At 42.8% G+C, this 14,832-nt stretch overlaps 1 protein-coding gene across 5 annotated transcripts in view; it reads right to left on the reverse strand.

Moving 5' to 3' along the window:
* The window catches only part of PRKAG2 (protein kinase AMP-activated non-catalytic subunit gamma 2), a 271,216-nt gene that overhangs the window by 192,423 nt on the left and 63,961 nt on the right, over window positions 1-14,832 (reverse strand). The window contains exon 1 of one of the 5 annotated variants that reach the window (XM_087916095.1): window positions 13,208-13,267. The exons of 3 other annotated variants lie outside the window; for them this stretch is intronic. The gene's annotated coding sequence lies outside the window, so the exon portion shown is untranslated. Of the gene's footprint in view, window positions 1-11,321; window positions 11,743-13,207; window positions 13,268-14,832 lie in introns of those variants that run through there. One more of the 5 variants, XM_087916097.1, reaches the window with a different exon arrangement.

Genomic DNA, 14,832 nt, shown 5'->3' on the forward strand with positions numbered 1-14,832 from the left:
GCCTTTGGACATTTGAACGCTCAACATTTGAACAAGAAAAATGGACACTTGACTAGAACAGGGGTGTCAAACTCGATTTTTTTGAGAGCCACATCAGGGTTATGTTTGATCTTGGGGTGGGCGTGTCCAGGGGGCATGGCTAGCTCAATATCACTCATCGAGGCTCCAGCCCTCTTGTTGACTCCTGCAATATACGGGTCCTCAATGGAAGGCAGGTTGGTAGTAATTGTTTTTTCTGCAGTCCTAATTATCCTCTGAAGTCTGTGTCTGTCCTGTTGGGTTGCAAAGCCAAACCAGACAGTTATAGAGGTGCAGATGACAGACTCATCTGTGGGTGTGATGTCAACAAGAAAACCACCAAGGTCAGTGGGGGAAGCCAGATTTTTCTTAACGACATGATTCGTTTAACAATAGTGTTGATTCACTTAACAACCGTGGCAAAATGTTGTAAAACGAGACAGAACTCACTTAACAATTGCCTTGCTTAACGATGGAAATTTTGTGGTTGTACATCGATGCCTATAGTTCTCATATTTACAACCACTGCAGCATCTCTAGAGTCACGTGATCAAAACTCAGGCACACGGTAACTAGCATGTATTTATGATAGTTGCAGCATCCCTGGGATCCTGAGGTTGCCATTTGCAATCTTCCAGCTGGCTTCCCACAAGCGAAGTCCATGGGGGAAACCAGATAGGCTTAGTGATTGATAGTGATTCAAGGGCAGTGATTTGTTTAACAACCGTGGCAAAAAAGGTTGTAAAATCAGGCGTGTCTCACATAAACACACTGCTTAGCAATAGACATTTGGTTCCAATTGGGGCTTTAAATAAGGAATTATCTATACACATTTGAGCTGAGGATAGGATCAGGCCAATAAAAGTTAACAACGTCTTTGTTGCCTGGATAGCTTGACACCCATTTTGTACCTGTTCCTCTAAACCAGGGGTCCCCAATTTTGGCAACTTTAAGACTTGTGGACTTCAATTCCCAGAATTCTCCAGCCAGCATAGCTGGCTGGAGAATTCTGGAAATTGAAGTCCACAAGTCATGAGGTTGCCAAGTTTGGAGACCTCTGCTCTAAGTAGCTGGAATCTTCTCAATTGGCTTTGGTCCTAAAATGGATTTAGAAAGGGATTTCTTCTCCTTTGTTAAGTCCTGGTCTTCAATTACTGGGGAATGCTCTATAGTTATGCCCCTTGCGGAAAACCTTGGGGATGATTTACTTTTTTAAAACAATATTATCTTCTATAAAAAGGAGGGGAAAAACCCTCCTTCGGTAGAGTTTATCATCTATTGATTTATGGACACATTCAGGATTCTTGGCAATAACAGAGAAGGAGTTTGCTACAGCCTGTACTGTACGTATTGTTGCTGAAACTATAAACAAGTCTTGCATTTTTAAAAATAGGAAACTAGGTCGGAAGTATGAGAGGCAGTTTGATGTAGCAGTGCGGCCCAGGGGTGGGATTCAAATTTCTTAACAACCGGTTCTGTGGACATGGCCTAATTTGTGGGTGTGGCTTGGTGGTCATGTGACTGGCTGGGCGTGGCTTGTATGTAAATATTGTAAATATATATGTAAAGACTGAATTTTTTATTTATTTTTTTAAAAAGAGCAACTTTTACCCAAAATCAGGCAAAGCAGGCAGGCAGATTCAGCTGCTTGCAGAATCACAGCTTCACTCCCAAATCTATCTTTCTGCAATCTACTGCCTGAGTCTGCACTGAAAAATAGAAGCTTCAATCTTAAGGAAGGTTCAGCTCTGCTCTCAGGCCACTTTTCCCTCCCCCAACCCCCTGAACACCACCCCTGATTGGGACTCAGGGAAGCCTCCTGGGCAGAGTGGGTGGGGAGGGGAGGGGCCAGCTAATGGTGTGATTTGCCGGTTCTCCGAACTGCACAGAATCGTAACAACCAGTTCTATAGAAGTGGTCCGAACTGGTAGAATCCCCACCCTTGGTGCTGCCCTGGAAACCAAGAGATGGCGAGTTCTAGTCCCACCATAGCCAGCCGGGTAACCTTGGAATAGTTGCTTTCTCACCATTTCACAGGATTGTTGTTGTGGGGATAATAGGAAGATGGAGGAATATGATGTATGTTTGCCACCTTGGGTTTGAAAAGTAATGAAGGCAGGATAAAAAAATAAAATCTAATAAATAAATGGAAGTATGGAGCCTAATGGAGTTTTTGGATTTCTGCATGCAAATCTTGGAAATGAACATAGAATAACAGAATAGGAAGGAACCTTGGAGGCCCTCGCCTGCTCGAGCAGGAGAGTCTACTACAAACATTAGCCTCTACCTAGGGTAGAATTTAGGGGTGGGATTCTACCGGTTCGCACCTATTAGCTAGAACCGGTTGTTAACATTCTAAGCAGTTTGGAGAACCTTTTGTTAGAAGAAATTACTGGCCTAATCCTGTAAGGAAGGCAGGAAGGAAACATTCTGGTGTTGCTTACAGAAACTGCCTCTCCGTTAACCCTTATTTCATTCTGGGCAGGACTAGACTTCCTGTCTCAGGAATGTCTCTGGAGTTTTTTCCCCCTCCTTTGCTGGTACTTTGCTTGTGTGGAGTGACCATTCAAAGTTACAATGGCATTGAAAAAAGTGACTTATGACCATTTTTCACACTTACGACTGTTGCAGCATCCCCACAGTCATGAAAGGCCAGGTGAGGAAATGCATGCCTCGATGTGAGTGATATTGAGTTAGCCACACCCAGCCAGTCACATGACCACCAAGCCACACCCACCAACTAAGCCACGCCCACAGAACCGGTTGTTAAAAAAATTGAATCCCACCCCTGGTCGAATTCACAGCTTCCTGATTGTGAGGCAAGAGCTCCTAGGCCACAGCCATTTCCCAGCCTCTCTGTTGCCTGGATGAGCCAGTCTGTCCCTCAACAGTTTCAGTCAATGAGAACGTATACCTCAAAAACGAAAAGGATAAAAACGTGCAGTCTCCTCAGTGCAGATAAGCCTCATGGCTTCACTTCTGTCTCACAGCAAAGAAGGAAACAGCTGTTCTTACTGCTGGTTTTCCACATGCTTTTTGGTTAATTGCCTTCAATAATTCCCAGGCGTGAAAGTGATCAGACTTTGCACAAAGATATTAAAGTTTTATGTTTATTATTGCTGTTTTTATTATTAGTCACTGTCAAGGGGCATTCAAATCGCAAATAGTATTCAAAGATTCGATCTGTTTTATCCCACACCAATGGGGTGTAGGAAGTGGTTGATGTTTTCACAAACCAGGCTAGAAAGGATGGGAAAAAATAATTAGGCTTTAGTCTCAGTTACTCAGTAATCATCGTTTATCCTGCACTGAGGTGCTCAGCAAACATGACACTTTACACAGAGAAAGAAACAAACCATGACGCTAAAATCTTTATTTCCCCAGTCTAATTTTGAGCAGGCGAACCACCGCCAGGAAACAGGAGCTAAAAGCATAAAAGCATCAGTAGAATGACAGTGGAATTCCTGTAGGATTAGCAGAAATTTAGCAGAAAGGTCCCTGGGAAAGTCCCTGGATGGGAGACCACAAGGAAATCCTGGTGTTGTAGGCTAATTTGTGAAATTAAAAAGACAAACATCCAGGAGCAGAATCTGAGCCAAATCAGTTTGCAATTTGGTCAGATCTGCTTGTACTTATTTCCAAAATGAATCCAGAAATTCTCTGGGTGTCTTGTAAGCACAGCGATTCATTTTGCTTTTATTAAATGAATATCCAAAATGCTTAAGAAAAATAAACAATGCAGAACTTTTCAAGGAAAAGTTTTGTGGTTGACTCCTATCGACTTTGTATTTGTAGCATAACATCTATTGATCAGAGTTACTTCTAGCTTCAATTCTACTACAGCTAGCCCTTGACTTATGGCCGTTCATTTTAACAACGGTTCAAAATCATGACATATGCTGGAAAAAGTGACTTGTAACCAGTTCTTGCATTGTTACAGCATCCCTGCAGTTATGTGATCAAAATTTAGGCACTTGGCAACTTGCATGCATTCGCCATGAATGCATGTACAACAGAGATGTTGCATTTAATAACCGTATCACTCCCCAATGGATGTTCAATTGTGATTGAAAGTCAAGGACTACAATTTAAAAAGTGCCATATACAGTATTTCTTCCTGGAGGAGATACAAGGTCCTGGCAATGGCTAGAGAAGAAAAACGCACAACCCATCCAACGCCTTTCAGCTCTAAGAAATCTCCACTTATTTCTAATACATAAATAAACAAACAAACTCCTGGGATTATCCTTTTTCTGAAATTCCCAATAGATAACCATCAATTCCATGCATAATTTAGCATCCATTCTAAAAAGGAATAAAAAAGCACAAAGCCTCCGAGATCTTCTTAATACAGAAACAAAACCAGCAATGGAAATAATATCTCCATCCAGCTACATATTGTCACAATATCACCCTCTGTCTTACGGTAAATACTTGGTCAGTGTGTCCTTTCGACCTCAAGATCCAAAACAAAAGGAAAAAGGAAACATTCACGGAGAAATCCACCAGATTCCTTTTCAAGCAAAGATCGAGAGTCCCACAAGATGGAATTAATTCATCACAGCCCAACTCAAGATAAATCATTTTCCCAAAAGGAAGTTTGAAGATTTATTTCATTCAAACTTGGATATCCATTTATGAGTTCAAGAGCTCTAGAAATGTCCTCAAAACCAATGGACTAGTCTGATCCTGATCATGGGTGAAATAAAATTATCCATCCATTAGAGATGGAATAATACAATTAGAGGCACATTCCAATGAATGGAGATGATATATTAACCTTTCACGCATTTGAATTGGAAATCTGCTTTCCTACCAATCGTATAAGTCTCAGCTTAACAGACAGGGGAATTTTTTTCCAACTAGCATCTTTAAACCCCTTGCCATTCCGCCCCGCAAAAGCTGTGGTCAGTTCTGAGGATAAAATCAGAGCATTAAACAATAGCTACTGCACTGTAAAACCTTTTCTCCAGATATAGTCTGTTTACTAAATGGGTTTTGTTAGGAATAACATAGGTTACCTAACGTAGTTTGGGTAAAATAATATATATAAACTATGATTGTAAGTTTAAGTGTGTGTCACTTTAAACTGCAAAGCATGTAATTTTGGGTGTGGTGTGAAACCGCCATAAGAGGGAGCAAGAGAACCTGACGATTCCTGACGATTGACTGGTTTGATGAATTGATGGTTTGTTAACTGCGTGTTTTCCCTACTGCTGAGTTGCTGAACGTTGGAGGAAGAAAGGAGGTTTTCACTTCTTCATATCTCTACTGCGAGGAGATATATTACTGGACTGATATTTGTAAGTTTACTGACCTCTCTTTTTCGACACTGGATTTTGCAACTGAATAATCCCTGGATGGACTGAATTAGTGAATGATATACGGACTGTTTGACTATGCTATAACTCTTACTGGAATAAACTATTTAACTAGCACTGTGTATCTGTTTTACTGAGTGTAAGCTACAAAAACGTTTATCTCACATATTTTGCCTGCCTGCCTGACTGCCGTGCAGATTCTGCTAGGGTGTATCCCTAACAGGTTTAAAAGTTTTTTCAATGCATATCTGTTTTGGATCATTTTCCAAAATTCCACCCTACACATTGGATTCAACACATGCCCCATCTTTTTCCAGCAGCACAGCGCCTTGTTAAATTATTTCTGGACTCTTAAAGCAGAAATTGATGGGTTTCCAGCTGTGAGGCAATGGAGCGGAGCTACAATTCCTGGTTGCACCAGCCAGCATGGTCAATGATAAAGGATTCTGGAAGTTGTAATTCACCCATATTTGGTAGTTTCCTCCTTCTCTTTTCACACACACACTTCCAAGACTGATATTTATTTGTTTGTTTGTTTGATTGATTTATATTGTCGCCTATTCTCCCATGGCGACTCACAATGTAAAATCATATTTAAAACAAAAAATAAAAATAAAAACAATACGAACTAACAAAAAGAATCAAATAAATTAGTAAAGTACAGTAGAACCAAATTTGTGAAAACAGAAAAACAAAACAAAAACAAAAACCAACTCCCATCCCCCCCACCCCAACGACAGCGGGTCACAATAGCCACCTGATGGGTTCCATCCCTCTCTGGGTTCCCCAGGCCCGCTGGCAAAACCAGGTCTTCAGTGCTTTTCAGAATAGTATTAACGAAGGGGCCATTCTAATCTCTGGAGGAATGATGTTCCAGAGAGACGGAGCCACCATGGAGAAGGCCTTTCTTCTAGGTCCCACCAGGTGTATCTCCCTCAGGGATGGGACCCACAGCATTCCCTGCCTCCTCACTCTAATGGGTCGGGTAGATGTCACTGGCAAGAGATGTTTTCTCAGATAACCCGCACCCAAGCCATGAAGGGCTTTCAAGGTGACAACCAGCACCTTGAATTGCACCCGGAAGCAAATTGGCAGCCAGTGCAGCTCCTGCAGGAGAGGTGATACATGTGCACACCGGGGTCTGCATTTTGCACCAACTGGAGCTTCCGAATGCTCTTCAAGGGCAGCCCCACGTAGAGCGCGTTGCAATAATCAAGATGGGAAGGGACCAGGGCATGAGTGACTGTGAGTAGGGACCGCTGATCCAGGAAAGGGCATAACTGGTGCACAACCCGCAGTTGCGCAAAGGCCCTCCTGGCCACGACCACCACCTGCTCTTCAAACAAGAGTAGTGAGTCCAGGAGAATCCCTAGATTACGCACACAGGGTCTGTTTGGGGTAGTGCCACCCCATCCAAGATTAAAGGTGGTAATTCTCCCCGAACCAACAAACCCCAGACCCAGAGACACTTGGTCTTGCATGGGTTTAGTTTCATCCCATTGCTCACCATCCAGTCCCTAACAGCCTCCAGGCATTGCAAGAGAGAGGACACAGCAACACTTAACTCACCACGGGCCGAGACATACAGCTGAGTATAATCAGCATATTGGTGATACATCAGTCCCTGGTGACGGATGTTCTCACCCAGCGGTTTCATATAAATGTTGAACAGGAGCGGAAAGTGTATCGAGCCCTGCAGAACCCCGTAAAGCAGTGGGTGAGGGTTGGATCTCTCCCCCACTATCAAAACTGAGAGCAGCCACAGAGGAAGGAAGTGAACCAAGACAGCACAAGGCCTCCCACTCCCATTCCCTGAAGCCATCCCAGGAGAATCCCATGGTCAATGGTATCAAAAGCCACTGAGAGGTCAAGTAGAGCAAGGATGGATGCCCTACCCCCATCCCACTCCCGCCAGAGATCATCCAAAAGTGCAACCAATGCTTCTTTCTGATATAAGAAAACAAAGGTAATACCTGGATCATCCAAAATTCCTGCTGCCTCCAGTCAATTCTTTCCAGCATTGCTGAAAATCCAAAATCAATGTCCCACTTATTATGATTGTGGTTATCATTATTCTGTTGCTTTGCATCTACACTGAGAGCTTCTGCACTAGAGACAAATTCCGTATGTGTCTAATCATGCTTAGCCAAATGAATTCAATTCAATTCCCAAACAAAAACTTCCGAGACCATCAAAAGTCTTATTTTGGGCGAGCGTAACTTTTTCTTCCCCTCCTTATACCATCTGCAGAACATTTTTTTGAGAAGAACTGCATGTGCTGGATTATGGATGTTCAGGTACTATCAGTCTGCCTCCAACAGGATTCACAGATGGCTAAGGAAGCTTCTGAACAGAAAAAATTAGGAAAAAGTCATATCCCGTCACTTTCCTCCTTTATGCATATATCTCTGTGTGTGTGCGCGCGGACATAATTTCCATTTCAAAAGCAAACAAACTCCACCGTCCCCTCCCCATGGCGTTCTAATTTCACCCACGCATGACAAATGTTGCAATAATGAATTGAGGGAGGCACGTTTTTAATGGGCTGATAGGTGCCTGGAAATAAATTTTTCTACATAAAATCTTTTTTTTTTCTTTTGCAATTGCCAAACTTTACATTCTTTCCTCGGCTCCTAATAAAATACTCAATTCCTAGTGGTTTTTCCCCACTGTTACCTCAAGTAGAAAGGGAGAACTTTTTAAAAGTTCAGATTGGCTCCTATTGTCTACATGGACACATATTTATTATTTTCATGGCAGCAGTATAAAAGTGGCTTGTCCTCTGCCTTTGGGGATTTTTTGTTTTACTTCCTAGTCTTGACTGTAGATTTGAATTTCCTAGTGGTGCATCATCCAAGACTTTAGGTTTTTTTGCTATCAGCCTAGCCCTAGCCTAGATCATTTAAATGCTACCACCTGCTGTTCATGTACAGCCTTTAAAATCAAGGGTCTTCAAACCTGGCAAGTTTAAGACTTGTGGAATTCAACTCCCAGAATTCCTGAGCTAACATGACTGGAGGAGGAATTCTGGGAGTTGAAGTCCACAAGTCTTAAAACTGTCAAGTTTGAAGATCCCTGCTCTACATGAAGAACCAGCATGTGGATAACCAGGATGGACAGCTCCTGATTTATAATCTTCTGGTATTTTTAAATGTAGGTTGTTATCAGAACTTGCGACAAGGAATCCATAAAGCTATGTTCCCACCCCTCCAAAGTCCAGGATGTAGTCTATAAACCAAGGTTCAGCCAAAACACTTCGTGCCATTTGCATGCCAGATGGTAGGTAGCTCCATTCTGCAGTGCTGCTTTCTATGTATCAGTGTTCCTCTCTCTGCCTAGAGCATTTTTAAAAGGTCTGGACTTCAATAGCTGGCTGGGAGTTGAAATCCACACCTCTTAAAGATGCCAAGGTTGCGGAACACAGCCATATACAAAGCAGCTTCAAATTAACCTGTAGCATAGCAAGGGAATAAAAAGTTTATCTGCCTGGCTACAATGAACTAAGAGAAATAAGCTATCTTTGCTCCAGAGACTTATTTTTCATTAATGAAATCCAGCGTGGTTGTGAAAATCAGCTCAGAATGTATGCTGCTTCTTTTAAAAAGCCACAGTGATGTAGTGGCATTATCCGTGAATTAAAAAAAAAGGAATAGCAGAACAAGATAATCTGTCCTGACCCGATGAAGTAAATTTTAAAGCTTTTCAGGTGCTTTAGATTTACCTGAAGGCAAGCTTTCTCTGAATTCCTATCTTAATTTCGCTGCTCTCAGAAATGGGCACTCTCTGCTATTCTAGGACTGCAAGCCTTGGTACTAAACATCAAAGAACACAGTGAAAAACACCAGACTAGAATTAAATATAAAGAAGGCCAAAATAAGGGCATCCGGTAGAACAATCAGCCTTAAAATAGAGAGTGAAGGCATTGAAATAATGGATATCTTCTTCCTTGTAGGATCAATCATCCACAATAAAGGAACAAGAAGTCAAGAAATATGCCACTGGCCAATACTTGGTTTGCTCTTGTTAGTTGCGAAGTCGTGTCTGACCTATCACAACCCCATGAACAACATTCCTCCAGGCCTTCCTGTCCTCTACCACCCCCCGGAGTCCATTTAAGCTCACGCCTATTGCTTTGGAGACCCCATCCAGCCACCTCATTCTCTGCTGTCCCCTCTTCTTCTTTTGCCCTCAATCGTTCCCAGCATTAGGCTCTTCTCCAGGGAGTCCTTCCTTCTCATTAGGTGGCCAACTTCAGGATCTGGCCTTCTAAAGAGCAGTCAGGGTTGATATCCTCTAGGACTGACCGGTTTGATCACCTTGCAGTTCAAGGGACTCGCAGGAGTCTCCTCCTCCAGCACCAGAGTTCAAAGGCCTCCATTCTTTGGCGCTTAGCTTTTCTTATGGTCCAACTTTCACAACCATACATTGCAAATGAGAAAAACATAGCCTTGACTATACGCACTTTTGTTGGCAGGATGTTGGTAGTCCCTGGTAGAGGGCCATGGAGACTCTAGAAAAAAATATTCTGATCCCATGATACTACAAAAAACAAGAATTGTACAAGCCACAGTATTCCCCGTAACACTCTATGGAAATTAAGAATGGACTCTGAAGAAGCAAGATAGGAAGACTATTATTAATGCCTTTGATGTTGGTGTTGGAGAAGATTCCTGAGATGGCTGGCTAGGGAATTCTGGGAGTTGAAGTCACCTATTTTGTCAGGACTGAGAAACATGACCGGCCTATTTCTATTGGCTTGCTTAATCATAGCTATTTGGTCCAGTGCCCCCATCCCAGAGAACCAGGTTCAAACCCCGCAAGTTTCTTACTCTTCTCCTGCCTCCCCCCTGCCTCTCTTTATATCCCTCCAATTCCCATCCTCTCTTTCAAGAATAAATGAAGAATTCCAGGCAATCACTCCAATGAAGCAAGTCCACAAAGCAATGGAAAAAATAATGAAGGGTCTGTAATCCTCCCGATGTTGCTCAATTAAAATACCCACCCAGAAATGGACAATGGAGAGAGAAAGTTGAGGTGATGCTATATATAAAAAAACCCCAACACTACTACAGCAAGTTCTCCAAACTTGTGTGAAAGTATGAAGGGGACATAGCTGAGCATCAATCACCATTATGAAAAAAAAATAAAAATAAAACCTCAAAGGTGAGGTGTGCTTTTGGCTACAGGAACTTCTGTCATAGCTGCACAAGGCCAATCTGGGCAAGTCTGTCTTCTCCCAAACCCTGGTTTCACCAGAGCGCTCCAACATTAGGACAGGATGCTGGTTTGTCCTCCATGTAGTTTTAGCCTGCCCCAAATTTGCAGCTACAGCTGAGTTTGCCCAGCCTGCAAATTTTGCTAAGCCACAAAGTTCCATTCTGCTTATTCTGCGCGAACGTTTGAAAGTCAAATTCTCAGCCTCCCAACTCCCAACTGACCCGAACCTAAGATGGTTAGGTAGATACTTCTTAAACAGAGCAACTAGCTGGGAATCTCCGACAGCTTCTGCCCAGCTGAGCGAGCAGAGCGAGGCGAATGCTACTGCAGAGAACAGATGGTTAAAAGAACATCAAAATGTTTTCATACAGACAGTACTCGGTGCTCCCTCTCTTTGCTTCTCCCCGTGGGTCCCCTGTCAGATCTTTTGGTCTAGTTGTAAAAAAGGGCAGGGGGGGGGGGGTTATGGGTGGCAAACCACCAGGGCAAGACCACGATGCATGCAACCTTTCATTTTCTGTAATTAAGGAAAGCATCGCCGTGCCAGTTAGACTTGTAACTCAAACAAAAACCATCCACTTCATCAAAACACACAAGGATTACTACCCCTTTCCCACGTCTGATCTCTCTCTCTCTCTCTCTCTCTCTCTCTCTCTCTTTCAAAACCCCTTATTCCAAAATATAGATGTCTCCCCGGCACAGGCAGTTTTGCCTGCTTTTCCTCCAGCAGGAAAACATAATACCGATGACTCATGCATTACTTACGATTCAGAACAATCCTGCACCTTGGGTTGAAATAACCACAGAAAAGCACTTAAGAAAAAAATAATAATCTTCTTTGGGGGATGTCTGAGAATGGGGTAAACTAGAGGGAAGGAAAAAAAAAACTCAAAATGCTTTCAAGCCCAGGAAGTGACGATGCTGCTCCCCCAACAGATGGGAACCGGTGTCTGGGTATCCTCTGAATTCCCCGAGGAGAGCAATCGGTCTGATGTCAGGGCATACCGATGGGAAGCCAGGAGGGTTCCCTGGGCACGAAGTAGCAACCTGAGTCTGCTTAGAGATGCTCAGGAACATCCTGCAGGCTCCTCTTTTAACTTTATAAAGAGAGGAAAACGGGAATCGCCCCGAGAGAAAGGATAACCATTCTCCAGGTGCGCGAAAGTCTCTAAGCCCAACAAGAGCCACGCTTCAGGATTTGGAGGGGGGGGAACATTATCCCGTCTGCATCAAAGTTACTGGGGTGGGAAGAGCAGAGCGTAAAGTGTGGAAAACGTAAGAAAGTATCTCTACTTTAAGAGGTTTGTGTTAGAAGCCTGTTTTTTGTTTTTAAATCTTTTAAAATGTTTTTAAAGGAGACCGTTCTCTGATGACACCAAAGCAAGATCTGTTTATGGATGCAAACAGCATCAATTTAGCAAAATCACCACTGCTACACTTAAGGAGAATCTATCGGTTCTGTGGCTTTACTGTCAATTCAGGGTGAGGGGAAAAGAACATGGTTTTCTTTCTGTGTCTCTGGCAGCAAATGAGTGCCCATTTATTTGATTTTTACTTAAGTGTTTATTTATACTCTGCTTTTATTGTTTTTCTAAATAACTCAAGGTGCTGAATATAAATCATATTCTTTCCTCTCCCTATTTCTACCACAATAATAATCCTTTGAAGTGGGTTGGGCTGAGAGAAAGTCACCCAACCAGCTAAGGTCATGTATATCACTGAAACTTAAATTACATTTGCTTGCCTCTCTTTATGCTACTTATGCCAGTGAGAGGCGTCAGCAAGTATTAACAAAATACTCAACGTCTTCCAACAAATCAAATTGTTGAATCCTAAAAATCCACTATTTGGACTGTGTTACTAATGAAGAAGTGCTCCAAAGGAGTTTCTTCTGCAAATGACATAGTATAATTGCGTGTAGAAGACTCCAACATGCAGGTCAAATATCCTGTACAAAGAATAATCGAATTCCCAAGATGGCAATAAGATGGACATCCACCCACCCCAGATACCAAACGGCCCCAAAACACATGGTGAAGAAAGTTCACAGACAACGTTAAAAGACTTTAAAGACTCACACTGGAAGCACACTGACGTACTCAACCCAAAACTGTAAATACTAGATTTCCCTAGTTCCCCAGTATGTTGCATAACATGGTAGGATCTAATGCTAATGCTAAAAAAAGCTTAAGCCAAATGCTTTTACGGCAAATCATGAATTTTACAGCCTAAAAATATAGATCCCTTTATGCCAGGGGTGTCAAACTCAAGGCCTGGCGGCCGGATCCAGTTCAGCAGTCCTGCGGGGCTGCTCTGGAAACAGCAAAGGACTAGCCTCTGTCAGTGAAAAGGAGCTCTGGAGAGCGGTGTGTAGCCTTTCCGAGCTCCGTTTTTGCTGGCAGAGGGTTGCAGGGGGCCATTGCAGCCAGAAACGGCACTCGGGAGCCTGTTTTTGCTGTCAGAGTGCTCAGGCCACCACAGGCGTCCCAACACAAGTGACATCGAGCTGGCCACACGCTCCTGCCCCCTCCCCAAGGTCAAACACAACCCTGATGAGACCTTCAATGAAATCGAGTTTGACACCCCTGCTTTAAGAGGTCCTTAAGAGTTCCCTGCCAAGAGTTTAATGGAGTATTTGCATGCTTTCTCACATTGGATGACACTTCATCAGCGTCACTGTCTTCTCTTCCAAGGAGGTCATGACAATGAAGAGGAAACTATATTTAAAAAAAAGAAACAGAACAATAAAGGATCATTGGTTTGAGTCTTTGGGGTGATGTTTATAAGAAGTGGCTTCTTCCATGAAAATGTCTGCCTCTCCTCTCATGAGAACAATTAAACCTCCCAATCAATCACCTCTAAGAGCCATGGTGGCGCAGTGGTCAGAATGCAGTATTGCAGGCTAATTTTGCTGACTGCCAGGAGTTCGATCCTGACTGACTCAAGGTTGGCTCAGCCCTCCATTTTTCCGAGGTCAGTAAAATAAGGATTCAGATTGTTGTGGGCAATATGCTGACTCTGTAAACTGTTTAGAGAGGGCTGTAAAGTACTAAAGGACAGTATATAAATCTAAGTTCTATTGCTAGTGCTATCTCTTCCAAAATGACATACCTCCTAAATTTCATTCATTCTTAATTTGTTTAACAAAGCAAGAAAAAAGCCAGGAATGGATTACCTACTAACATAAGAAGCACCATGGGAAGAGGGGCACCCCATAGATTTATTTCCTTGCTATCATTTAGAAATTTCAAAGTCCTTCTTTATTTTATGGCCATGTTCTACTTTAGTTGAATTTTTTTGTACAAATAATCCTTGACTTACTACCATTCATTTAGTAACGGTTCAAAGTCACAATGGCCCTGAAAAAAAATGTTTTTTACACTTATGATCGATGCAGCATCCCCAGGGTCCTGTAGTCAAAATTTGGGCACTTGGCAACTGGCCTGGATTTATTTGCACTGTCCTGAAGTCAACCTAATCACACTTGTAACCTTCCCAGTTGGTTTCCAATAAATAAAGTCAATGGAGAAATATGAAATATGATGAATTTGCTTAATGACATGATTCACTTAACAACTGTGGCCAATAAGGTGATAAATGGCACAAAACTTAATAACTGCAGTGACTTAATGAACTGTAATTCTGGGCTCGGTTATGGTCATAAATCAAGAACTATCTGTACCAGCGGTGGGATTCAAAAAATATTACCACCGGTTCTGTGGGTGTGGCTTGGTGGGCGTGGCTTGGTGAGCATGGCAGGGGAAGGATACTGTAAAATTCCCATTCCCTCCCCACTCCTGGGGGAAGGTTACTGCAAAATACTATTCCCTCCCCACCCCACTAACCTGCTTTCCAGCTCCATTCTCCTGTACAGGGCAACAAAAGGAGACCCAGCCGATCAGCTGGGACTGGATGGGAGGCAGAGAAGAGATGGGGGCGGGGCCAGTCTGAGGTGGGATTTGCCAGTTGTCCAAACTACTCAAAATGTCCGCTACCGATTCTCCAGAACTGGTCAGAACCTGCTGAATACCCACTTCTGATCTGTATTCAGGGAGACCACATTGTGTTGTTCCTGTTCTGCTGCTTTCATCTTTCTTGGCTTCACTTCTTGTTCTGTTTCTCCCCATCAATTCTTCCAATCACGGTTTTCTCATCTTTCTTTGTAAATCCTATGGTCTGGCCCCACTATTACACATGCAACTGGTACTATATAGAATAAGGATCATCTACAAATAATTTTAACTTAAGACCAAATTTGGGACCAGAATTTCCTTCG

This window comes from Pseudonaja textilis, chromosome Z (assembly GCF_049901715.1).
Source record: "Pseudonaja textilis isolate UNSWEBS1 chromosome Z, rPseTex1.2, whole genome shotgun sequence".
In the NCBI taxonomy this organism is placed as follows: Eukaryota; Metazoa; Chordata; class Lepidosauria; order Squamata; family Elapidae; genus Pseudonaja; species Pseudonaja textilis.